Here is a 24608-nt window from a genome sequence, read left to right as displayed (position 1 = left end):
GGAGAGCAATGGGAAAGTAAACAGAAGAGAAACGTTATGGAAATGAAGGAAGAGGGAAAATCCGCCCTGCTGAGTGCAGCAGCTCTCATCAGTTGGAAGAAGACATGGCCTCACCCAGAGCTGGTTAGGCACTAGAAAGTCCAGGGACAGGGAGAGAAGACTGTCATCTTCATCGGGGTACAAAGACAACCTGAAAAGCTGAGACTTGGAGCAGTAGAGAAAGGCTCTTGTAAAGTCTGTTGGGTACCACAGGCTCAGGAAAGTCTGTTGGGTGCAGCCTTTCCCAGACAAGGTAAGTTTAGCCGTGGGTTGTTTTTCACCTTTAGCAGAATGTGGATACTGGAAACGATCAGGCTTCAACCTGTGTCAGCCCGGAGAGGTTTTGTTCTTCCTTAAAAGACTATCAAGAGACTCAGAAATCCTGAGCTTTTCAGGGGGAGCTTGGACTGATCCCGGCCTTTATGGCACCCTGACGAGTGCCAAAATGAGCTTACCCAGGTCTCTTCTTAAGAGACAAATTCTAGGCTTTGGCTTCTGTCGGACATAAATCCAGGACTCCAGAGCGGCTTTGGTGTACGGAGGCTCAGTGCCCTCATGCACACCGGTAGGCACGTCTGCTGCTGCACATCCCCTTGCAGAGGCTGCAGGAGGTGGCGCTGGGCGTGATGACCGCTCTGCATGTAATCTGGCTTTGCTTTCGGCAGGTTAAGTTGGGGCACTCATCCTCTTCTGAGGACCTGCAGCGCCATGCTCCCAGCGTTTGCCAGCGCTGAGGAGAGCACTTGGGCAGCAGGCACCTCTGGGCCTGCCCTCACTGCGTCCCGCAGCCACTCAGAGGGTCTGACCGGTGTCTGTGCCCAAGGCTTTGGTGAAACCATGCTCTACCACCTCCCAGACTGCAAACGGTGTGATTTTGTTTTCCTGCCATTCTAATTCTAGACCGTACATTCTTTTTGTGTGTTCCATGTCACCTCAAGTCCTTTCACCCAGATTCCTTGGCACTGCCGTGCTCCTCCAGCTGGGATGTTTGCAAGATTGACTCGGATTTTCCAGCCTGGTTGTGCTTGCCCCCAGCCCGTCTCTCCTTCTGTGTCTCCAGTCATTCTGGGTTGCAGTCGTTCTCCCCTGCCTGACCTCTGTTTCTCTTTCCTGGGAAGCACCTCATTTGTGTCTGTCCCAGTCTCCAAACTGCAAATTAGACCTGTTTAAAATTCTTCACAGTGAGTGACACATGGGCTCGTATGAACTTTTTGAGTTTTGGGGGACTGTAGGAGCTCTATTTTTGGGAGGCAGCTTCTCTGTTGAGCCCTTGGGTTCAGAAATCTGCATTCGCCCTTCTGTTGCAGATTCGGAAGATGACCTTGGGTAGGTCACTTCATCTGCCTCAATCTGTTTTACTGCTCGTTAAATTTAGATAAAAATACTTGCCCGGGTTAGTGAAATGTCTTTGAGATCATTGGACAAAACCGCTATCCAAGTGGCAATTATTATAATTATTTCTATTAAATGAAACCAGCTGATGCTTGTGCAATGCTCTTCAGGGCTCCGCGGCCCTTTTCCACGGAGGCTCGCAGAAAACCCTTTTGTCGTCCCTGGGCAGGGGTGTGTCTCTTGAGACGGGGTTTCGTGGTTTCCTTACGCAACGCGTGACAGCGGTTCGCTCGCTGGGCCCAACGAGGGACTTCTCGTGAGCCTGTCTGCGAGGAGGGCAGCTTGGGGACGCGCGCCAGCCACGTGTTGGGTTGGCTTTCGCCAACAGATCCGTGTGGCGAGGGAGCCCCGCGGGGCCGAAGCCACCCAAAACACGAGGCGCCACGGGCGCAGCGTGGCCATTTTGGGTCTGTCGGGCGGTCGTACGCCGGCCGTGCTCGGCGACGCCGGGGCTTTAATCGCCTTTTAACGGGGCTGGCGCCCGCAGAGCCTTTGCGAAGCCCCCCGGGCCTCCTGGTCGGGGGCTCTGGGGACGGGGCGCCGCCCCCCCCCGCCTCCACGGCGCTCCCCGAGGGGCTGCGGGGCGGCCGAGGGAGCCCGGCGGGGCCGGGGCGGGGCCGGGGCGGGGCGGGGGGGGGCCGCCCGCCTTGCGGCTCGCCAGCAGTGGCGGGAGGCGAGGCGCCGTGCGCCACAGCCGCTTGGCATGAATGCCTGGGCCGTACCAAGCGCCGCGGCGCCCGCGGGGGGAGGCCGCCCCGCCGCCCCGCCGCCCCGCGCAGACAATAGGCCCCGCCGGCCGGCCCCGTAAGTTGCCTTCGTGCCGCCACAGCGCCCGGGGCCAGCGCAGGCCGGGCCGCCTCCCGCTCCCGCCGCCCGCCCGCCCGCCCGCCATGCCGCGCCGCGCGCCCGCCGCCTGAGGCAGGTAAGCAACGGCCGCAACGGCCGCGCCAACGGCCGCAGCGCCCGGCGGTGGGGGCGGCCCGGCTCGGCTCGGCTCGGCTCGGCTCGGCTCGGTTCTCCTCGGCCCGGCGGGGGGCGGAAAGTTTTTCGGCGGGCGCCCTGCCTCAGTTTCCCCCGGCGTCCCACCTGTTGGCCGCCCCCCTGCCGCCGCTGAGGGGGGAGGCGGCACCCCCGGGGCTGCTCGCCGGGAGGGGTGGTCCCGCGGCTGGGTTGCGCTTGTCTGTATTTTTTAATGTTTATTTATTTTATTTTATTTATTTTTAATGCTCTGGGGTTTGGGGAGATGGAGGCGGTTTTACTGTTGGTGTTTATCAGCCGGTAAATACCTGGCTCGGCGGGAGAGTAACAATGTGAAGCCTCGCTTCGCTTGCTCGCCGGAGGTCTTGTGGCTGAGGTGGCGATGTGAGAGAGCTCAAAAAATAAAGGCAGAGGGGGATAAAAAGCAGAGAAACCCCCGTCCTCATGCCCAGCTCTGCACTAGATTTTGTTAAAAATGTGGAGGATTATATATATATACATTTTCCTTGGAAAGCCTTCCAGTACGTTAGGTGAGTCCTCGCGAGGTCTTTTAAGTTCGTCATCTGCCGCCGTTCGGGTTTCATTGATTCGAGTTGTTTTGCTAAAAAAAATAACCTACAAGCATCCGAGCCGCACAAATGTTCATCATCCTAACGTCCTGACACAGCCTGAGTGAGGCAGGAGCTGGAGGAGGGGGAGAGAGCGGGGATTTGTGCTTTCCCAGGCAGGGCTGGGAGGAGAGCATCGTGTGCTGAGGAATATGAGCAGGAACGGGAGATGGGGGAGGGAGTCTAAATTGTCCTGAGACCCTATTCAATCCAGCAAGGAAGATGGAGGATCTTGCTGCTGCAAAAAAAATGTATATGGCAGAAATCTCAGCCGGCTTCTCCCTGACTTGTTACCTCCCTCTCCAAAATAAATAAATAAGCAGCAGAAGAATCAAAGCAGCAAACGATTACTGGGTGGAACGTTTTCCGTAATACCTTCATCCCGCGCGCTTTGCAGTCGGAGAGTCCAGTGATGGAGGCATGCAAGAAGCAGGGAGAAAGACTCGGAGGTTTTCAGTCACAGGAGGGGGAGAAGTCTCAGCTCGTGTTTGAAATGAGACTTGTCAGGCACTGAGGTGGGGATAAAAAATGCCTGTGCCAGGCAGCCGGACCTGTGGAGGAGGCAGCTCCGGCTCCTACAGTTTCGATGCTGGGTGGAAAACCAGCGGATAGAGGATGTAGACAGGTGGGGGAGCAGGGAGGAAGGAGGTCCGAAGAAGATCTTGGACAGGCTCCTTGGAGGACTCTGGAAAGAGGGGGGATTCTGAACTCAGCCAGGACACGAGCAAAAATAGAGTGTAGATGAGCTGGATGTGGCGTAGTAGGACTTTGGGCATGGAAGAAAGCAGAGGTCTGGTGTTCTGACTGCAGAGTTTGGGGCAGGCAGCAGGGAAAGGAGAGATCTGTGTAGCCAGCTTGAGGGCTGATAGCACGTAGGGCCAGGATCGCAGCCAAGGGGATGGGGAAGAGAGCGTGTGGCTTGCCTTTTCCGTAGGTGGTCTGTCTGGTGGGGGATCTTCTGTTGAAATGACTTTGTGAATTCCTGTTAATTTTGTTGGAACCCAACAACAGCAAGGACAAAATACCAGACTTTTCCCCAGCCTTTGTGAATATAGGTGTAGGGGTGAAATCAAACCTCTTGATGACTGCTACCATGCACCCTACCCCTCTGCGTGCATGGAAGCAGCAAATTTGTGCAAACACACCTGTGCGTGTGGCACGTTCTTCCTCCCGAGGGGCAAGGTGCACATGTTGTAAGCATGGTTCCTGCGTGGATGCAGCGCAGTTCTCTTGTTTTCCTCAGTTTACATAATAGCTTATTCTGTCAGCATGGCACCGGTAGTATTTCGCAGCCAACTTTGCATGAATTGTGATGCGAGGTGCAGGGCAGCCGAGACTTGAAACCAATACGTGCAACGCTTTAGCTTTTCTGTTCACGACGGCATTCCTGTGACAGAGCGGAAGACATCACGCACGCAAACAATGCCATAAAAATTTTATGCACATTTACATGCAGAGAGCTGATCTCGGGTCAAACGTACTCCAAGTTGCTCTCTCTGAAGAAGAGGAGAGAAGAAAGGCAGTGCCTGCACGTTGCAGACGGGGCTGGCACGCTGCTCCCACACATGCGGATGGATCGCACGCGTGCATGTTCGACCTTCCCTCGCCAGGATCACCTGCCTGAAGTCCAGCCGGGCTGGCGGCGTGGGGAAGTTTTGCCCCTCGGACGGTGATTTGATGCCCTTTCTGCTCCCGCTTTGTGCCGGACGGGCTGGAGCCACAAAAGCTTAACAAGGGAAACCACTAATGAGCCCCTGCTTGGCATGCTGAGAAGAGAGGCCGAGGGCTGAGCGGGCATGAAAACAGCGTTGAGGAGCCCCCGGGCAGAGCCTGAGCCTCGGCAGGGATGCCGGAGAGGCAGAGCCCCTGGAGCCAGCAGCAAGCAGCGGCACTGCAGCGAAGGCACGCGAGGAGACCATGTTGGGGGGAGGAGAGCAGGCTGCTGTTTCCACATCATCTGAAAACTCAACCTGCTGTCAGGACAGAAGGAAGGCTTGTGCATATTTTATGTCACTTTTCTCCTTCTAGGACAAGCTGCTGATCTGATCAGCGATGCACTTTAAAATCCTAGATGCGCCGAGCAGCGAGGATGACTCGAGGCCAGTAACGAGCCTTGGCCTCCTGCCTCGGCTCCTTTGTGGACAGTCGGCTCCATCCCATGCTGTCCTTCCCCGGAGAGCGCCCACACAATTAAACCGCGCACGCCGCTCCTCAACTACAGCATGGGATGTGCCTGGCTGCGTGGAGACGGGGACAGAAAATGGCAACGTGTCAGGGCTGGAGGGGCGGGGAGGGGAGCTGGCCGTTTCTTGTGCTGCCTGCTGATGGCTAAAAGGAGGCTAAACGGGTAAAGTACTTTTCCTAAGAACTGGTTGCGCGTAGCTCCAGTCAGCTGCTTTTGCCTCTGAGATCTTCAGTGGTAGCTCAGGAGTCGGTGGGGTTGGCAGTAAACAAAACATATTTCACTCCTTCAGCCTGGGTTTTGCGCTGTTTGGGGCTGTCAGGCACTAAGATTTTTCCTCATCGGTTCTTGGGTGCTGCTCCAACGTGGTGGAGCTGCTTGAGTCTCAGATGCTGCTCCTACCCACTGAAGGTGTGAGCATCACAAACGCTCCCTGCCCGGCACCCGAGGGTGCAGGCATCTCGGGCACGGTATTTTTGGTGATAGCCTCGCACACGTAACCACACGCATTATTTCCGTGTCCTGGAAGCAAGCCCATTGCCCTAAACGCCGTTTGGGGACCCTTGGGAGAACGAATGCTTTTGCTCTGTGGTGTAGACTCGTGTATGGTGGTATTGGAGTCACTGTTGTCCCTGCTTTATCCTTCGCTTGTCCCGTTGGAGAAGGAACGGTCTCAGATGAGGAGGTCTCACAGAACTTGAGGTCTTGACGTTGACTTGATGGGCAGCCTTCGGCAAATTGCTCAGAACCTCGGGTTGATCCTCTGGGATCGGGGCTGCAGGCTGTAAAATGGGAGCAGTGCTCACCTGCCTCCCGAGGCGCGGTGTGCCCGGTTCCCGGCCTGCGCTTCTTTGCGGACAGCGTGGCGGGATCGCACAGCATCGCACGAACAAAGCATGCATTTTTGCACCGAGCGTGACTCATGCTATGATAAATTTTGCTCGAGCTCTGCCTAGGCTCGGTGCTCTGTTGGACAATGAATTCCGTTTTGTCCTTCCAGCACAAAACAGCACAACTTGCCAGTGACATGGACTGTACATGTATTCCCATAACAACAATATTATAAACATATGGGGAACCTGGTAGAACAACTGCTGTCCATGTCTCCGCACAAAACAAGGAGCCGATTAACAAAAACTTGAGTGTCTGAGGCTCTATCTCCCCAGACTGTGATCTCATCAGATTTCCCAAGCTAACCACAACCTGGTCACCGCTTGGATTGCAAACTTGGGGGCGGGGGAGAGAGCAGTTTGCAGGAATTGCTGTTTGTGATTCAGTCCGCTTCCCTCTGACTCAGTCCTGAACCATTCCTCGGTAGGGTATTTGGGGATAGTATGCTTAGGACATTGCGCATCAGTTTAGTTCTTGGAATAAATTCTGCAGTGCCCGGGCTCGCTTACAACTGAGTTTGCCCCAGCATCTTTCAGGAGAAACGTAAAAAACAAAACTCTGAAAACTGCTTTTGACTGCCGAGGGCCGCATGGTAATTTTTGTAAACGAAGGGGGTGGGGGTGGTCGTAGCCCTGGGCACTTTGCCAGGTTCGAGCTCAGGAAATTGCAGTCTATCTAGGTAAAACTTCCCCTATAGTTTCAATGAAAAAAAGTATTCTTCTCTTACTGTCTTAAACTGTGTGCGCTGTGTTTCTCTGGAGCCTTAAACAGATAGTACATTCTAACTAGAGAGCTGGTTACAGTTGCTTGCCGGGAGAATAATTTTTTATGCAAAACCCAGGGCTTTTTTGCATTTTTGGGACGCTTCTCATTGCAAAATGCTGTGTATATTTTAGGTTATTAGAAGGCTTGACTGGCTATGCAGATCAACGTGCAAGTGCAAGGAAATACACCGGTGTGCTGCTTGCACAAGGGGCAGGCAGTTGGCAAAGGCATGCCTTTTCCTACAGCAGAAAAATAAGGACCAGTTTTTTAGTCTGCATCTGCGAGCTGGATTTTGTATGTTTAGCAGCAATTGCTTTTGTAAGCTGCTGCTAAGGCACGTAACTGGCCGTGTGCAATTGCAGTAATGGAATGTGAAAATGCAACTACACACAGACCTGTAATCTTGCATGCAAAATACGGCTGCTCTAGTTCTCCAGGTACAAAAAATGGCCCAAGATTGTGCTCGCCTTTCCGTTTAGCTGCATTCACCTGCGTTTTTTTAGGTGGCAGCTGCGTGTACGGAGTGCTGAATGATTATCCCTGCTATTTTCGCTCCAAGAAGGAGGAGGAAATTAAATCATTACTAGTGGTCTGGGTAGTACGCCTGTCATGGTAAGGAGAGGGCAAAGCTCTGGGGGGTGACAATGATAATTTCATAACTCTGAAATCTTGAGGAAATGCTTGGAAGCGGGTGAAGAAGAATAGCGAAGCGGTGACCTCCCCTTCCCGCTTCAGCCCCAGTGTATTTAACCACCCAGTCGGTTAATGATGCCAGGAGCTGGCCTCACCTTCTGCCAAGCCCAGAGCTCTCAGGGCTGGCTAAAAGAGACGTGTGCTCCAGCACAGATGGGTGCAGGGCCGAATATCGACAGCGGCAGGGCGCCTCCAGCCCAGGGCAGCGACGAGGCGCTGGTGGCCGGTGGGGACGTGCGGCAGTAGCTCACTTGCTCTGCCACTTGGCTCTGGGGCTTCTCTGGTGACACTGGTAACAAAGGGCTGCTCGGCAGAGGTGATACGGAGCCCGCTAAACCCGAGTCACCCGCACTTCTTGCCAGCCCTGGAGCTTGGGTGTCACTGTCCGTTCACTGGTTGGGGTGGCTTTGGACAGTCCACCCCCCAAAAAAGGAGGTTGCACCTTTTCTACGAGGCTGGGAAGCAGGGGTTCCTTCCTACTGAAAAACGTGCTTATATTTCGGGGTTATTTCTTGCCATCCTGGGTCCTTGACTGCAGTCATTTCCATTGTGCACAGTGCTCGTTGTAATTGAATCTATCAATGTATATTTAATACAGTTGGCACCGCAGCCCGTAACTAGGCGCTGCTTCCCAGCCTTCTGTCGCTTGTTTTCACCATTACCGTCTCAAAGTTGCAGCGGGTGCCCGCCGCCGCGCGGCTCTTTGTCCCGTGGCCGTGCCGTCCCGCAGGACCCGCGCAGCCCCGGTCCCCGGGTCTGGATGTCAGCCAGGTGCTTGGGGCTCGGGCCAGAGGAGCGATGCCTGCCGGGTTTTATTCTTCCTCTCTGCCACGGATTTGCTATGTGTGATCACGGGCGAGTCCTTTAACCTCAGCTGGCCTCGGCTGACTTATCTACTCCAGAAAGGTGTTGTAAGGCTTAATTATTGCCAGCTCTTCAGAGACCCTGGGGGGAAAAAAGTGCGTTTTATTCAGAAATCTCTCTGACCTGGCTGGCCTCTCTAAGCCGGCTCGGTGGTGCTAGGAGATATTCTCTGTGCTCCCTTAATAATGTTTCTTCAATTTTTCATCTGTACATTCACCCACTCTCTCAGCTGCATGTAAAATGCCAAGCTGTCTGAAGTCATGGAAATATTTTTATACTCTTGACAGCCATGACAAACATTCCTCCTCGGCAATAAACAAACAAGGTACACAACCTGCCATTAACATCAGTTTATAGCTGAGAGACCTTCGTCACTCATCGAGGAGGGAATCCAGACAGCTCCCGTGCTCGCAAGCCAGGCAGGAGCACTGGCTGAGGTTAGGAGAGTACCGGATCCTGCGGGCTCGTGTTTGTGTGCAGCGAGTGACTGGGAAGCTCTGTTTGCCCGTGTGCGTACAGGAGTGCAAACAGGCACCAGGTATCTGGTTTATTCAGGGTTCTTGCAAACTATATTTGGCTCAGGCGTACGTGGCTTTAGGGGTTTGATGTTTGTTTGCGTGCACAAAAAGCCTGTTTTCTGCAGTGGCAGCTGAAACATAAAGGCGGTGCAAATTAAGCTGGATAAATATTAGACATCTAAAAAAAAAAAAAAGCTCTGCAAATGGAAGGTGTCAGTGAGCACTGCAGGAGCAGAGCCCCTGTCACACACCGCTCCTCTCCGTTTCCCTCGGGGCAGCGGGCTGTAAGCTGCTGGGGTAGGCGAGTACCCAAACCCACACCACGATGTCTTCTTCCCGCAGGTGATTCTCCATGTAAGCAGTCAGCTGTCGCTTGTTTCACTGCATCCTAGGTTAATTTGCTCTGAATGCCTCTAAATCAGGGTCTCCAGAGATGGGGTGTTGGTGAAAAGGAGCAGCAGGTGCGAGTCTTTTAGCTACGTTACTTTGGTTTCTCTCTCATTTTTCTTGGAGGTCCTCTTCCTGCTGTCTTTGGGCAGTGCTCTCTGGCGTGCTCAGGGGGAGAAAGTCAAGACTGTTCTTCACCTGTGTCTTTGATGGGAGGCTTTAAGTAGGGAGCTAAGCTCTTCTCTGCCATCTCATTCATTCACTGTATCCCTCAGTATCAGTACCTTAGTTCCTCCATTCTTAAAATGAGGGTGGCAAGTCTTCACTCTTTCACAAGACCTTTGAAAGCTAGGGAGAAAAAAGTGCAGGGCTTTCTCCTTCCTTCTCAGGGAGACCATAAATATTCCTTTTCCCCTTCGTGTCCCTCTTCTCTCTCTCCCATTTTCCTCTCATTTTGAGAGTTCTTATTATATTCTGTCCCTTTAGGTCTCCTCTACTTCCACCGCGCTGGCAATCTGTTTCTCTCTGCTGTTTCCACATCCCCTTCTATTTGCAGCTCCCTTCCTTCTGTTCATGTCATTTTCTTCTCTCACCCTGTATCTCTTACCCTCCCCCATTATTCATGTGCCGCACACTCTTCATCTCTCCTCTCCCTGGTTTATTCCCCCAGATCCCTCCCTCGCGTCTCTCTCCACCCTGGACCCCATTTTGTCTTCCTCTGCTGCCCGTCCCACGCAGCCACCAGCTGTGCCCGTGGGCCAGGCGGCTGAGGGCCAAGGGAGAAGGGCAGTGTGTGGGGTCAGCCCAGCAGCCCGTGCTGTGGGTGCAAGGTGCCTGCTGTGCCTGCGAGGTGAGGCTTCCTCTGCTTGCCCTCACTGGTGTTGGGTCGGGCTCCGTCGGCTCTCGGTCTGAGCGACAGTGTGGTCGGCGCTTTGGTGCCAGCACGCTTGATTTCTTTCTCCCCAGAGGTCTGGGAAGGTCTCTGCTTCTTGTTGGAGAGCTGCATTGAGCCAGCAAGGTGGGTCAGGACGTCTGCGCTCTGTTCCTGGGAGACCTGTGCATAGCAGGGAAGAGAGCTGCTCTTTGGGTGTCCCTTCTCAGAGCCCTTTTTCCCTCCCCAGGACATGTTTCCTCCCGCAGCAGGGATGCACAGCCTGGGGGAGCTCTTTCCCAGGGCAGGCAGAGGTGGTGCAGGTGGCCGGTGGGAGTGCTGGCCAGATGCGGGCTCATCAGGCGCTCCTGACAGCGAAGCACGAAGAGGTCATGCAGATGGCCACGTGTTCAAGTCCAGCCCGCGTCCTGCAGGACAGGGCACGGTGACTTTCTGGCCTCCCGTGGAGTTCAGCTCCGTTTTTGGGTAACACCACACTTGCCCCTGCCAGGCATGACTCAGTCCTAGGCTCGTAAAAGTCACGAGCTTGAGCTCTCCTATCCAAACAGCTCCTGGTTTCCCCCTTCTGTCTCTCCATCAGACTGACCTCGTATCCCTCATGCTCCATGCAAGGTGCCGTACACCTTTTTCCATTTTTCCCACAGCTGTTTCTCCCCTTCTCTGTACCTGCTTCACCAGTTTTACCTGCTCCTTCCCTCCTGCTCTGGCGCTGGGCTGGGTCTCTCCCCAGACTTGCCATCGTGTTCCTCTGCCTCGTTTGTCTTCCCGTCTGGCTTCCTTGTCTCCCTGGTCGTGCCACAAAGCAGAGCTGGGGGAGAGGTGGTGCTGAGATAGCAGGGCTGGAAGGCAGTGTTACCGGGTGAGGGTCCATCGCTTGCTGATGGCTTTGGCCTCTCCCCGGTACGTGCCATTAGCAACATGGCAGAAGTCCCCTTCCCCCAGAACTGTGATTTTTCCCATTGCTTCTACCTCTCTATTGGCAAGCTCCCGAAAGGTTAATGAAGTCATTCGCTGCAAAGAGAAAAGGCGTGTCTTCCCATGTTCTGCATAAATTAATCCTGGAGGTGATGGAGCAGCCCCTGTACAGGGCAGGGAACGTGCAGCCGTGTCCTTGAGTCTCGTCACCCCAAATGCAGCCCCGGGAGTACCACGTAGGTGACCTGCCCACCCCAGTCCTTGCCATCAGCTTCAGTTAAACTTAGGGTAAAAAGCCGTGGCCTCTCTACCCATCCCTGTGCTTGTTCCGTTGTGTCCTGCAGGACTGGGGAGGAGAACCCAGGAACGCCCCCAGGCCTCTCCTTGACCCATTGCGGTGGATCCTCGTTGCCCACAGCTCCTCGTTAGAAAATGCCCCATATCAGGTTTCATTCCCAATGGAATTTTTCTGTCTGAGAAACAGGAAAAAAAATCACTCAACTGGTTTTGAATCACAAGAGTGGGAGAGGGAACCAATCCCAGAAGATAAGTGTTCTGACCTTTACTGCACTCAGATAACTGAAAATAATAAGAAACAAATACATCTTGTTTCAAAACCTCGGGCTCGGGGATGTGTTCCTGCCCGATGCTGCAAGAGCCTGAGCCAGGGCTCCTGTGAGGGCTGAGGACACAAAGCTGGCAACTGCCTGGTTCGGTAAGCAGCAGCCCCTTTGGTTTCTGTGTGGAGATGCTGCCGGTACCAACCAGGTGTTTGGGATGGCAGGGGACAGGGCCAGTGGCCCCTCTCTCCTGCCATCCTGCTGCTGGACCCTGGATGTTTTGCTGGGGCTAGCACTCCGGGAAAACAAGGGTTTACTACTTCTGACCTGTCTCAGCTTTCTTGTACTTTCTGCCTGCTCTTTTCAGGCACAGGGTAAGCCAGATAGAGCCACGTGGGGCTGGCCACCAACAGGACCTCTGCACGTAGTAAGACCCTAAATGAGAGTATGGATTTTCTCTGAAAACAATGCCTTACAACGTTCCTCCATGGGGTGTTCCTTCTCTTCCTTCCTCTGTTACATGGGGAGGTTGTTTGCTTGGTTTCTGCCATCCAAGCCACCAGTGACTGAGAAGAGTCCTGTATGTGGAGTTTGGGGGGGGTGTTAGGAGGTTTCTGGCACTCTGTCAGTGTAAAGCGTCATATTTATTCGAGTCTCGTGCCCGGTTGGGATGCACTTCTGATCTCAAGCTCCCGAGTTCCTCGCCTTAATGCCAAAGATGTTGTTCAGAGAGGTCCCCCAGGCCCAACTTGTGCTTCTGCTGAGCACTGCCTTGCTCAGACTTTGGGGTCGATGCCTGTGCTTCCACTAGAAGGTCTCCAACCCACCCCTTCCTGCAAGGGTTCCAGCAGACACCCAAACAAGCGTGGGTCAGCGGGCCGTGGGCTGCTGCTGTGTTGCAGCGTGTGGAAGCATTCGCTTTTGCAGCGCGCAATCTGATATGCGTATGGATGCTTGCGTTGTGTCTGCTGGCCTATTTGGGCCTGAGGAGGGAGCAGTGAGGGCCTGGGCAGCTGGGAAGCAAGGAATGACAGGCTTGTCAGGGGAGGGAGGAGAGAGTTTGGTAGCTGAGATGGGGATTGGGTAACAGCTGGAGGGGGAGATCAGATTTAGGAGTCACGTTGCTCGCTAAAGAAAATGGCAGAAGTAGCAGTGCGTTGCCAGCTGGCGGTTGTGTTAGTCCCGTGTGTTACTTACTAATCTGCTAATGGTGCTGCACAAAGAAGTGGCACTTCTGCAGAAACGCCTGGGACAGCTGGAGGATCAGCTCCAGGAGGTGCTGTCACCAGGTGGGGCCGGGGTAGGGAATCCTGCTGGGCTCCCTTCTGACAGACTTTGGAAAAGAGAAGATTGCTCAGGAGGCCTTTGGAGGGGAAGGAGGGGGAGTCTGTGACTCACCGGGGAACAATGATCTGCGAGGACAAAGGGGCGGGCTGGAAGAAGACCTGACAACAATGGTGCATTCCTGGTTCCAGCCAGAAGCAGAAGAAAGCCTGAAAGGATGAAGTGTTTAGGAGGAAGCTTTAGGAGTTATAAAGGGAGCTGGTAAGGGAAAGCCAAAAGTAAAGAGAAGGCAGGTTTTACTACGCGCAGAGTTGTTTTGTGCCTTGAATTGCTTCAAGAGGTGGGACTGGCGTTTTGGTAGATGGTGTTCCAGTAAGTGGTGTTCTTCTTTCAGTCAGTCTGGAAGTGAAATCAGCAAATACATAGGAGAAAATCAAGCTGCTGGTGCAAACCACCTTTTGGGTGAGAAGCAACAGTTGAAGCCCCAGCCAACTTACATTCTCCCAAACTACCCAGGCAAAAATCAAAGGTTTTGTTTTTAAGCTTTGTTTTACCCACAACCCTTGTCAGTGCTAGGCAGGGAACACCCCGCCGCTGCCTGCCTGCTGCTGTTTCCATCAGCCAAAGGCAGGTCTAAATGCTAGTTTGATAGCATCTGCTTTGACTTGGTGTCTCGTTTACCTGCGAGTCTCAGTGCTGAGCCGGTGCAGAAATTTGGAGGCACGGGGAGAGGAGGAGAAGCTGCAATATAAACACAGCCTCATGGGCTGTCCTTTATTTTCCTGACTGCAGTGGAAAGCCAGCTCTAGCTCTGTTGAATGCCGGCAGGCTACAAGCACGGTGAGTCCGGGAGCACCAGTGCTGCGAGGAGCTCAGTTAGCCAGAGCCGGCCTCCGCCCTCAGCTGTGGCATGTGGTGCATCTGAGCCGCTGTCACTGAATGCTGTTGGGTTGTCATTTCTAACTGTACGCAGCACTCATGCAAATCATGCAACAGTACATACAGAGCGTGTTTAAGAAGTGTGTTTGTTGTGGTTTGTTTAGTTACTCTGAGTCTTAGTGCTGCGCTGGGCCCCGCAGCAAACCTCCTTACCCTACGCAGTAGAGGTGTGCTGAGAAGGCGGCCAGGACACGGGGAGAGCAGTCTGTAGGTTTTGAATGAACTGGACCACAGTGACACACGGCTCTGTTCATTCTCAGTGTCTGTTAGAGCACAAGGTGACTCGGGCCTGTCAACAGAAACGCCTTCAGAGAGCATTTCTCCACCGTGGGAAGGGTCCGAGGTCACCAGAGCTCTGCGACTTGCATTTCGGCAGGGCTTTCTGCTGGGGAGGGACAGTCCGTCTCAAAGGCAAAGGTGTTGGTGAGTCCGGGAATGATAAAATCACCCTTGGATTTTGTGTGTGTGTGTGAACTCCTCGAAGTCATCTATGTTGGTATAAATGAGATCATTTGGCCTAATTAGTTCCAAGCTTAATTAGCAGTAATTATCCCAACATGGGAGTAATACCCGAGTAGGAAATACTGAGTCCTCGATTAGATAGATCTCTAATTGGTGTTACAATATTGTAATTAAAGCATGCTCATACGCCTCTGCCTCTACAAGTGATTTGTTTTATGTCTGATTAAACAGGGAGTCCAGCAGCCTCAAGGAGGCCAGGACATCACCGCTGATTGAAGCAGTGTATTATTCTTTGTTATAGGAAAGAAATGATGAATCACATATACTAGAAAACACTGTGGGCCAAATTAATCCTTTGAGTAATTGCTGCCGGAGTTGGGGAAATTACAACAGGGGTGAATTTGGCCTCCAGTGCATACGCTCTATCTGTATATCACACAGTAAAACAAATACTCATTTGAATGTGCAGCCCGGCAATTACACAATCAGACAAATGCAAGGAACTTAATCTGCAGTTGTGATCGCTGGCTCGCGCGGGTGAGTTTATTCGGCTGCTGCACCGTGCCGACGAGGCCGCGCGCTCTGCTCGGGTGCTCGGCCCAGAGCAGAAGGGCACCAGGAGGGAGCACCTTGTTGATGAGGGGGCAGGAGGCAAGGCGCCCCCTTTTCTCCAGCAGGAGTGCTTTCAGTCCAGCCAGCCTGGCCCTCCCTCTCGGGAAGCGCTTCAGAGGAGCAGATCCGCGCACTTCTGCAAGAAGTTGAAGAAAAAGAGAGCGAAACGGGAACTTTCTGAAATTAGTCAGCTTCGAGGCATGAAAGCTTCCCGTGTCTTTTTAAGAAACCACCTCCTTAGAACTTGGCAAGTGCACCGCTTTATTACTTATCTCCTCGCTGCCTGAGTGGGCGACTGTACTTCCTGAGTCGGTTCTTCACTACCGAGAGATCAGCGGCACAGGTCTGCAGAGGACAGTGGCTCCTCGCCTACGGAAAGTAACAAGCAAGAATCGCGTTGCGTGCATCTTCTGGCTGTCACAAAGGAGCTCGAAGCATATTAGAGTCGTAGCCAAAAGCAGACCTACGAGCAGCTCTTTGCCAGTGACTTCCATCTCCCAGCTGCAGAAACTGAGGCACAAATCGGTTCCTTGGCTGGTTGGGGCTTGCTGAGCTGGTGCGTGCGGCAGAGCCAGGAACGTGGTGAGGGCATCATCCCCTTCTGCTTCACCTGCAGAGACGTCCCCCTTCCCGAAGGGGGGAGGTGACTAGGGCAAGGAAATCAAATACACCAAATTCCATTAAGGCGATATTAGGGATACGAATCGAGACACCCCATATACAGGAATTCAAAAGCCAGGGTTTCCATAGCAGCATTGCTTGGCCACGTTGTATATGTGCTGTTTTGCATTGCTCTCATGATGTCAAAGGCATAGCCTAATATCTGCGTGAGCAATATGTCTGAATCAGAGTTGCTATGAAACTTCAGGCTGAATTACACCGTGGAGGCATATTCTTGCGCAGTGCTGGGAGGAAATAACAGGACTAGGTTTTGTTAAGATTTTTCTCCAGTGATACATTTTTCTTAGAAAATTGCTGATTTGCCAAAACTGTTGCTATTTTCGGGAAAAGTTGATTCCAGTCTAGTGTCCCATCTTGGGGGGGTGGGAAAAAGGGAGGGGGGAAAAGTTGTGAAATGGTCAAAATGCCCTGATGTTTGAAAAGTCTAAATGCTACCCTTTTGTCCTGACCAGTGATCATTTGTTTCTATCTAAGTAAATTACTACAAAAAGTGCCAAAATTTGAAGTACGGTGTTTCAAGATGATGAAGTAAAATCTTGCCTTCATTCATTTGGTCATAGGTTCTGGGTATAGGCTGGGAAACTATTTTTCCCCTCCCTGATTAGGTATGGAACAATGATTTGAAGTTTCCTCGCTGCCAGCTTTGCCAAATGTTGGTGTAGCCTGCGTGCCAGTGTCTCCTCTCCCCTGACTCCCTCATGTTGGAATTGGTGAGCTTTGCACTTGTGCCTGAAGAGCTGAAGGTTTAGATTTGCTTTGCCAAGCATCGAAGCCATTCTTGTTTCAGAAGGAGACTGCAGAAGGGGTTTGGGACAGAGGGAAAAAAGATGAGAGCTTCTTTTTCCTATGTGGCAGTGACAGATGCTGGGTATTAGGCAGAGGCAAGCTGACAAACATCTGAATGAGTGGAGGAGACTCCTAACCCAAAGGGAGGAGTTGTGGTTTAGGTTAAAGCCACAAAGGAAGTGAAGGAGGTTACCACTTTCCTGTCTGTGGGCAGGAGGTTCTCCTTGTGCTCATTTGAAGGCTTCACTCTAGCTCGTCCTTCCCTAGGAACACGCGCATCTGTGTACTTCTTGAAAAGCATTCGATCCGGCCTCTGATCTTGGGAGTGCCAAACATCTCCTTCATCCACAGAAATCAGCGGGAGCCGAGGGTTAAAGAGCTGGGAATCGCAGGCTAATTTATGGAGCCAGATATTTTCAAGCGCATTGTAAAGCCACATGTTTTGCTCGGCGCTGGAGCGTTCGCTGTGTTTCTCCTTGCCTCTTCCCCTGGCCGATTCCACTCGGGTTTTGTTGTTGCACGTATCGGTACCTCTGAGGCTTCAGCTCTCTCTCGTCCCCGAGTGACTGGCAAATTGTGCAGCATGGATCTAGCAGTCTTGCCTGCTGATGCAGGGCAGGCTCTGAATGCCACCGAGTACCTACCAGCATGGCCTGTGATCAGCATTTTCCTTGATTTTCACGGCATGCTTTTCTTTTAATGGCTCGGAGGCTCTGGCTGTACGTGGCTGAGAAGTTTGTTGTCTCAGTTCAATGGCTTCGCTCCTCGCCTGTGAGGCGAGAGCGGCTGGTTAACCCTGGCATGCTGCAGGAGGCATGCCAGGAGGGAGATGAAAGAATCTGGGACTGCTCTTACAAGAGAGCAGACTTACCCGAGCCCGAGTGCTGGCGTGTAAGCCGGCTGTCTTAAGCCAAGCTATCAGCTGGCTACTGCACAGCGAGAACCACTGTCAGTGACAATGACTTCAGTGTGTGCCGGCAGTGCCTTCTGATCACTGTGCGCTGCCGTACATGAAAAGAGCATCTGAAAGGTGCTCCCTGAAGAGCCATTATGTGTTATGTGGGCTCTAACCTTCCATTAACAGCTCACCTTAGCCCCTAACCCTGGCCTTGGGACGCAGCGGAGTCATTTCATTTACCAGGTGTGAAAATCATATTTTGCCATGTGAGGATGATTGCTCTATCAGGTGCATTACAGTCCCTGTTTTTTTTTTCTTATTTGCTTTTTTTTTCTTTTAAGGCTTTGTTAGAAGTACAAGATAGCATTAAAGATTTATATGTGGCAAATGCGTCCTTTTTTTTTTTTTCCCAGTGTTTCCTTTTAGAGACCTTCACAGTATTGATTTCAAGTAGATTTTCCTCCTCTGTTTTAAAACATTTCCTTTGCCGATGGGTTTTCAACATTACCCACTGGATCTGTGTGCAGTGCTTTCCCCAGACTATACTACTGAGCTGAGGCTCCTTGCTGCCAGCCTCAAGGGACCACTTCTGAAGCTGAAGGACCATTTGCTGCTCTCCTCTCCTCAGTCCTGAGCTACCAGCCGGCACTGCATCCTTCTCAATCCAGGAGGTACTCCAAGCTGTGGGGCTGCTTTCGGGGTGTGCCGAGGGATCCCCCAACAGGTCCAGCAATCGCCTCAAGCTCGGAGTGAGCAGTGCTTGTCAGGGCATTTCAGATAGACAGGGAAAACAAGCCGTGCGCCGGGATAGCGAAGAAACCGGAGTGGCAAGCAGCTGGAGCTGTAGGGTCGTTAGGCTCTGGTACCTGCTTTTTATTGCCGCAGCTCGTCCTTGCGGCCCTGAGAGCGGGGTGTGGGGCTGGAGAGGGCAGGGGGCTCCACAGGAAGGAGATCTATTGTAGGCAGCCTGCGACGCGGGTTCAGCCATCTTCTGGTGGATTGGCCGTCTTATCACAACGGTATTTGGCTTCGTTACTGTGGTGCTAGAGCCTTAGGGCCGCAGAAAGGGCAGCTTTATTGCAGTTGTTGGAGTTACGCTTGCTTACGGCAGTAGGCAACTGGGGATGTGTTTTTTTTGGAGCATGTTGCCACGAATATAAACGTTTTTCTTTGGGAGATGCTTTGCAAGGGTGGCTCAGGCGAGTGGCTGGGAAGCATTGTCCTAATGGAAACAAGATGCAGAAATGATCGGGTCTCAGAACAGCTCTTATTTCTTCCCACATCTGTGACTTGCAGAGCCCACCTTCCAAAGACTCTGTCTTTCTCTCCTTCCTCATCACCATCAATTCTTAGTTTTGAGCATTGAGTACATCACCAAGAGCTTGGACGCCGTGGAGGGTGCTGCAGTCTGCACGTGGGGGAAACGGTGACCTGGACTTGCACAGACTAGTTGGCTTGCATGGGACCTGGGCAGGCTGTGTTTGTGCTAACTGCACAAAGCAGCAGCAGTCTTTGTTGTCTCTTTCTTAAGCTGAAAGTACCTCTGCTTCAGCATTTAAATGTTCACAAGAGATTCATGCTGGATACTCAAGAACAGCAATTGCCAAAAATGCAAGGGGTTCTTTATGACAGCGTAGCCAGAGTATCACGATACCGCGTTGCCTGTTGCTGGCTGGACTTCTGGTGTTCGTTTTGCTGTTGCCTGACAGAAAGGACAGGCAGGAGGTATGGGCTGTGTGTAGGTACAGCCCGTGCTGCAAGCACGCTTAGGCACAGCGGGTCCCGTAAGAGCTGCGTTACCTAGGCAGGTCCCCCGTGCAGCACCAGCTCACATGCTAAATGGACGCTCAGAGACGTCAGGATATAGATGGAAAAGAAACACCATGTGCTAGGTGTCTCTCAGGATCTGCAAGGCAGGTATTGTAAGCAGATGTATTCTTACCAGCAAATAAACAGATAAAATTTAAAATAAGCTGGCAGATTTTGTGCTCAGATGGACTAGGAACATTCACACAGCCTGTTCTTGCAGTTCAGCTGTGAGAGGCCAACACCTTCTGCAGAGAGGGACTAGCAAAATGTTTGGACAGAAGTATGTCCAGTCATGACATCTGCTGCTAAAGCAGTCCGGAGTTTGCACCGTAAATGTGCACAAGTAAAAATGCAGAGCAAGAATGAGGCATGTATGTAGCTGAGCCAAAACTCTCGAGTGCCCCCTCGTAAAGACGGCACCTGTGTGTGTCGGTGTAGTCCTCTGTCGTCTAGGGTCTTGCAGGTCTGAAAAGCCTCCGGTGATTGCTGCAGAGGAAAGTCAGCACCACGCTCTGATAATAAACCAATGTCTAAAGAGCAAGGGGGAAATCTGATTGTTTTCTTTGGAGGGATCTCACTGTTTTATGTAATCTTTGTACAGCACCTGTAAATCAGTGACTAGCGCTTTTGAAATGTATTTCCTTCATCACAAGCTATTTGAAACAACAGGTAGCACCTATCCATTCAGTCGGAGCTCCCTTGACATTATTAAATGACAGATAATGAAAACTGTCTTCATTATAACTCGAGCTATTTCATCAGACTGTCACCAGCAAACAATGGCAAATTAGAGACTGAACAACCCTCAACTCCGCTCTCCTAGGTACCTCTGCAAACTTACGCGTCTCCGGGGTGCTAGGATGGGATGCAAAAGGGTGGTCAAACACCTGGGGAGGTGATTCCTGAAACTCTAGGCAGAATAGCCAGTGCCTTTTCTGCTGCTTCTAAGAAATGCGAGAGGTGATTTCTCAGGTGGTAAGGCTCCTGGTTCGCAAGGCACTAGAGGTCATCAGGAACATGTTAAAATCTCTCTGGAAAGCAGCGGTCAGCTGGCGTAAAAATGGAGCACAAATGTGAGAAGGACCGTGGGTGAGAGACACGGCTTATCTCCCAGTGCTGAATTCTGCGTTGCCTTCAGTTTATGAATGGGTTTAAAGCATGGTGCCAAGTAGAGCATATTGCAGTTGTCTAATCCTTAGGTGACAGAGGCAGGCATGATAGTAGACAGAGCTGCATCCAAGAGGACTCGTCGGAACAGCCCAGGCAGCCTGGCAGTATTGCTACCTGGTCTGCGGGAACCAGTCCCGGCCCCAGAATCTGAAGAGCCGAAGGGAAACCTGCTCGAGGAGCAGCTGCTCCTGCGTGGCGCCGCTTATCTCACCCGGGGGGGTCTCTGCCCAGCCAGTGTTTCTTCAGGTGTGCTTGGGCTGTACTTGGCTCGCTCAGGTCCTTCTCACCTCGCTCCCCCCTTTACCAAGCTGCCCCCCACGGTTAGCCTAGAGGCGGGCAGGGAGCAGAAGGAGCATTTCACAATAAAACAAGGTTTGTGTGAGAGGCCCGTGGCGTGGAAGAGGCTAGCGCCAGGGGGTGAATTATAGGGGCCCAGGGAAGAAAGAGGCGGCGGCAGAGAGAGGGTTGTTATTGGAGCACGCAGGGAGCAAAATGACTGAGATAGAGGGTGTAGATAAACAGTTAGAAATAGCCGCCATGGTGTGATTTGGAAGGAAAATCAGTCGCTACTTCAGGCCCTGGTGGCGTTCAGTTTAGGGAGTTGAGTGGTAAATTACAGGTAGGTTAGGATGCCAACAACATCGGTGACCCCGTGAAGTGCTGGGGAGAGAAAAGTTGCAGTAACGGGGAGTAAGATTCAGATCTCATCTACCCGACTGTGAGTATCTCAAGGTGAAATAACAGAAGGAGAGGAGGCGGGAATATTGATTTCTGCCTCACAAAACAGACAACAACGCCTACTTTTTCAGAGCAGGAATTTAACCATTCGCTCTAATGGGCCAGTCTGCAGTACAGTGGGGGCTTGGTTTCTTCTTCATGTGCAATCTAGAGGGGAAATCATGCTGAAGTTATTTTTATCTTCTTGTAGCCTTGCAGGAGAGTCGTGAGCCGAATGTTACCCCCAAACATCTGTGCGCTGCCGCCCTGTGGTACAGCAGGCGGGCACCCCGAGCAGCGCCGGATGCACGGGGAGGCACGAGGAGCCTCTCATGCCAAAAGGGCCGGTGTTGTGCCTGCTGGTCACAGGTGGTTTCTGTCTGCCTGCGGGCAGGCTCAGCTTTCTTCCATTCCTCCTGTGAGAAGGATGCCTCTGAGAGGTGCTTTCTTCAGCTGCTCATGGCTTTCTCAGAAATACTCCTCTGGGGATAACGTTTTGTTTGGTGGGGTTTACACCACGGAAGCGCAGCGTGTGTCCCCGTGCAGCAGAGCTGTGGCTTGCTGTCTTGGACTAGGCTCGCCAGGTGGCTGAATGGGAGCAGGAGGCTGCGGTGCCTTTTCTCATTGCAGTCAAAGACAGTCGTACACATACACACACATGTGTACACGTACACATACAAAGGGAGTGTAAAGTTTCTGCTGAGAGTCTTGAAATGCTCAGGGGTCAGGCACTTCCACAGCCAAGTTCTCCTGGCTGCGCCACAGCACTTGGTGTGTATTAGCAGCTCCGTGTAAAACAGAGGAGCAGTGTACTAGGACCGGTGTTCCTGGGCGAACATTGGTTTTGGGATCTCCTGTACGCCAAAATTTGCCACCTCTGTTTTGTATGAATTTGTATTTTTCATGTGTTTTATGAGCATATGTTTCCCCAGATTCTGTTTACCTGATTCCCCTTCTGATTCAATCTCCTCTCTCCTTTTTTTTTAATTCTTTTTTTTTTTATCACAGGAGACAAAACTGAGCATTTATCCGTATTGCTGCCTAGCATTTGCCTCACACCTGCTTATTGACTTTGGAAATGACTCTAAATAGGGCAAGAGCTTCCTGCAGTTGGACTGTTATAATGCATGGGATTTGTTCATCGCATTACGGTTCTGATGTGGGATAATGTCTCGAAGGGGGGCAGATCCGCTAGAAGTCTGGAGATCCCGAGGTTCTTCTGGCACGTATTTTAACCACAGGCCCATTTCCACGCTCCATCCCAAACCTGATTAAGGCTCAGGTTGTTTGGAGATCGATGAGTGAATAGGAAAACCTGAGATTAAATGTTTCTCTCTTTGCAGTGTAGCTAGGAGAAGCGAGGGCAAGGTCCTGATTGCCACGCTGCATTTGCCTGTTGCTGTAGGGTGATGCTGTGCAGCCAGCCTCCCTCGCAGCAACGCTCTGTGCCCTCTGTGGCCATCGAGGCTGTGGTGATCCGCGACGGGGAGCTACAGGTGGCCTTATGCCAGCACTGGGGTGTGCGTGTGTGTACGCATATATATGGAGATCATTATGGGTATGTACTCCTTTCCCTTCTCTGTGAGCTTGTGCAGTCCCACGCAAGTCCGGGAGCAGAGGGACCGCTTGCCCGAACCCAGCAGAGCTGCTGCTTTGGCGTTTGCAGGTCTGAGGTTCAGCAAAAGTGGCTAGGCTCGCGGCTAGCCAAACTAGGTTCTAGTCTGATGCCAAAAGAAACGGAACTAGAAACAAAGCCACAACAATCTCTCCCCCTCCTCCTAATCCTGATTTCCTCATCTTTTAGGAATGATTTATAATAGATAAATGCTTTCAGAAAGAAGAGTTTTTTCCAAGTAACAGCGGACGTTAAGCTGCCCTTCCCTGTGGTCCGTTGCCATCTCTTTCACGCCGTCCAGACTCAGGCTTTGTCCTGCAGCAGGATTCATGAAGGCAGCTCCCCTGAGCCCATGCAGAGAGATTGTGGCAGGAGGAGAACTGCCGTCATCTGGGTTCCTCGCAGAGCGGGTTGTTTCCTTTCGAGAAGGCTCATTAGAGCACGCAGCCATGTAAAACTCAAAGCTCATAAGAAAAAGATTTCACAGAGCCTGATCTTCCTGTGGTCCTGTGGCTCCTCTGATCATTTACACCAGAGCAAAAGGAGGGGAAAAAAGAAGAAAAAAAAACCTAAAGCAAACAAACAAAGCAACACATCCTCCTAATGATGTGTGTTCTTCACTTCCAGCAGTGCGAGCGTTTTACACACACTTTGCACAGGTGTACGTGGACACAGAAGTCGAGGGCGGAATAGAGAGCAAAGCTCTGAAGGAGTTGGTGGAGCTTCCCTGCTGGAAGGTTATGATCACGCTGAAAGAGGGAAATCTTGCCTCAGAAGACAGGAAATATGTGATGCAATTTCAGCCCGGAGTTGCTGGAGATAAAATAGCCCATAAACTGAAAAAAATGTAGGGAATACTTTGCTTGGCCCAAATGTGCCGTGTCAAAGCTAATAGCGAGGGATCCTTTGACTGCAGAAGCAGCAGCGTGCTGGCTACGGATGCACATGGAAACCGCGTTCCTTATTTGTAAGCAGGAGTGTGTGTTCCTGGTCCTGGAAGCAATAACTGTTGGCAGATCCTTCGTAATGGTGGCAGACTTTCTTGAGGGAATGTTTTTAAGCACCAGTGACTGAAAAGGTGCGATCTGGTGTTTCACTGGAGGTGAAACTTCTTTCACGTGGAACAACTGTGCAGTTAAGAGAACAGGCTCAGCTGCAGAGCGCGGGTGGTCAGGGGCAGGGTCTAACTTCAGAAGAGTCATGCCTGCAGCCTTCACACGCTAAGGCTCCGTGTCGCCATTTCGCCTGCCTTCAGTCCCGTCTTCAAAAGTTCCTCTTCCTCAGATGTTTCCACCTCCTCCAGTTGTGCCTGTTCAGCCACTTGTGGGGATGAGATCTGCATCAGAGCTGGTCTGGTGTTCAGGGGTTGTTCTCATTAGTATGCATGGCTTTTAAAGGAAAGTTGGGTCTTTTAAACAGCTCACCTGTGGCTGTGGCTCCATAAATAGTTTAACCGGCACAAGTGAGAGGTGGTAACTGTGAGAGAGAGCAGCAGGATCCTCCAAGTCTGCTGCAGATGGAGTGGTGAAATGGAGCCACAGCCCTACACTCGTAATGTTATTTGCATGAGTAGCTCCATTGTGTTTCAGTGGGACTCTACTTACACATGTAAAAATCGGTGTTTGCAGGGCCCGGCCCTTACAGAGCATAAAAGCAGCGACTGGGGTGTGCCGTGCTCTGAACCATCTACAGCAAGTGCAATGCAAATGCATTTTGCTGGCTGGCCTATCTCGTCTGATCGGTTCTGCACAAGTGGAGCTCCCGTAGCCGCTTTCCTTAGGCTTGCTTCGCCCCGACGGAAGAGGACCCCGCTTCTGAATCAAAAGGCTGCTCTTCTGTCCCTGCTGCAGCCAGGGAGCTGCGAGGAGAGCGCACGCAGCGCGGTGAGAGCCGTAATGTTTCCAAGATGTTCTTGGAGCGCTGCGGAGAGCCAGGCCAGCTGCCTTGCCAG

The 24608-nt window shown here is 52.2% G+C and overlaps 1 protein-coding gene across 5 annotated transcripts in view; it reads left to right on the top strand.

Moving 5' to 3' along the window:
* The window catches only part of BCL9 (BCL9 transcription coactivator), an 83698-nt gene that overhangs the window by 28766 nt on the left and 30324 nt on the right, over positions 1 to 24608 (top strand). For 3 of the 5 annotated variants that reach the window (XM_080573853.1, XM_080573854.1, XM_080573846.1), the window contains exon 1: positions 2218 to 2353. The exons of 1 other annotated variant lie outside the window; for it this stretch is intronic. The gene's annotated coding sequence lies outside the window, so the exon portion shown is untranslated. Of the gene's footprint in view, positions 1 to 2105; positions 2354 to 24608 lie in introns of those variants that run through there. One more of the 5 variants, XM_080573848.1, reaches the window with a different exon arrangement.

Source organism: Anser brachyrhynchus (genome assembly GCF_964034855.1).
Source record: "Anser brachyrhynchus genome assembly, chromosome: 1".
In the NCBI taxonomy this organism is placed as follows: Eukaryota; Metazoa; Chordata; class Aves; order Anseriformes; family Anatidae; genus Anser; species Anser brachyrhynchus.
The sequence above is the reverse complement of the archived record's forward strand: the minus strand, read 5'-3'. Positions and strand labels throughout refer to the sequence as shown.